Source organism: Wasmannia auropunctata, unplaced genomic scaffold (genome assembly GCF_000956235.1).
Source record: "Wasmannia auropunctata unplaced genomic scaffold, wasmannia.A_1.0 LD335979.1, whole genome shotgun sequence".
Lineage (NCBI taxonomy): Eukaryota > Metazoa > Arthropoda > Insecta > Hymenoptera > Formicidae > Wasmannia > Wasmannia auropunctata.
The window spans coordinates 71,694-73,474 of record NW_012026911.1 but is presented as its reverse complement, the minus strand read 5'-3'; positions in this window follow the sequence as shown (position 1 = coordinate 73,474).

Sequence of the window (1,781 nt, the reverse complement as noted above, 5' to 3'; positions counted from 1 at the left end):
ATTTTTTACTTGAAAGTAAATTAAGTAGCAACAGATAATTCCCGCCTGTCGTTCTAAATTATTATTATTCAAGTACGAACAAGTTCCGATAAAACGATTAAAGTTAAATTGAATTATAAGCTGAATTCTAAAAGTTTTTGATGAGGTAATCGAGTTTCATTTAGGAGCTTTAAATTAAATCTTACATTATTAATTAATGTTGCATTAATATCTCCAATAAGTAGGATATATTATGTATTAATTTTAATATCTACTATCCAAAAATATATGCAGCAAAAGTTTAATGTCATTGTTCTTCCAAATAATTTTAAGTGTCAAAAAACGGATTTAAAATGACCAATAGGATCATAGTGAAGTAAAACCTTGGCGTATCCGGATTGCATTATTAGTAAGATATATAAAATGCGGGCACAGCAAGTTTTTGCTTCTATGATCCCATCAGTCACTTCAAGCCTGTTTTATGAAACTTAAGATAATTTGGAAAACAATGGCATTAAACTTTTTCTGCATATACTTTTGCATGGTTTAAACGGTTTATTAAAAAAAGATTTTTGTTTAATCAAATACTTGGCATTTTATTTGTATTATTTTATATTTGTTTTTAGACAACTTTTATTTGTTAAAATAATATTTTTGGTTTAGGAAAGATGTAACGTACGACACTTTTTTATATACTTAGCGTAAATTTTTTCTTTTTGTAAAAAGAGTTTTTGCTATTCTTATCTCTCTAACAAGTAAATGTCGCAATGTTTATTCGTTAAAGAAATAAATATAACAGAAACTCTTTAAAAAAAGAAAAAATTTATGCCAAGTATATAAAAAAGTATCGTACGTTACATCTTTCTTAAAGCAAAAATATTATTTTAACAAATAAAAGTTGTTCAAAAACAAATATGAGATCATACAAGTTGCCAAGTATTTGATTAGATGTAGAGACAGAAATATTTATCTCAAACTAAAAATATTTGTTTAATAAACGTTTGGCAATTTATATAATCTCATATTTGTTTTTGGACAACTTTTATTTAAATATTATTTGTTAAAATAATATTTATATGTAACGTACGATACTTTTTATATACTTGACATAATCTTTTTCTTTTTTTTTAAAAGAGTTTTTGTTAGGGATCTTACTATAATACTTTTTGATAAACTTTTAAACTTGTAAAACGAAATGTTATAGAAAATATTTTCGAGTTAGTAAAGATGTAACGTACAACACTTTTTTTATATTCTTGGCGTAAAGTTTTTTAAAAGAGCTTTTGTTAGGAATCTCACTACTTTTTGGTAAACTTTTAAATTTGTGAAATGAAATATGGTATTATAGAAATATATTTGGTTTCATATTTAATTGTTAAAAAAATTAAATATCACCTAAGTGCCTTATTTATAAAGCATCTTTAAGTAGGCTTTACCATTGAGAATGAAAAAAAAACTTTTGGATACAACCATTCTTCTTGGAGTTACGAAGTTGTCTAAAGTTAATTATGCGAAATTTTAGTATAAATTTACTTGTGCGTTAATTTTGTTGAGTGTATAATTCAATAATATTATTAGATTAAGTCTTTTTATATAGATTAATAATAAATTTTATTTATTATAATTATTAACTCATGTAAAAAATATAATTGTAACTATTAAATAATTATAATTACTATTAACTCTGTCAAAAATATATACACTGCTCAAAAAAATTATGGCATAGAAAAATTTTGACCAAAAATTGGTTAACTTTGGTTAACGGTAACTCCGCGAAAAATCATCGTAAAATGATGAATTTT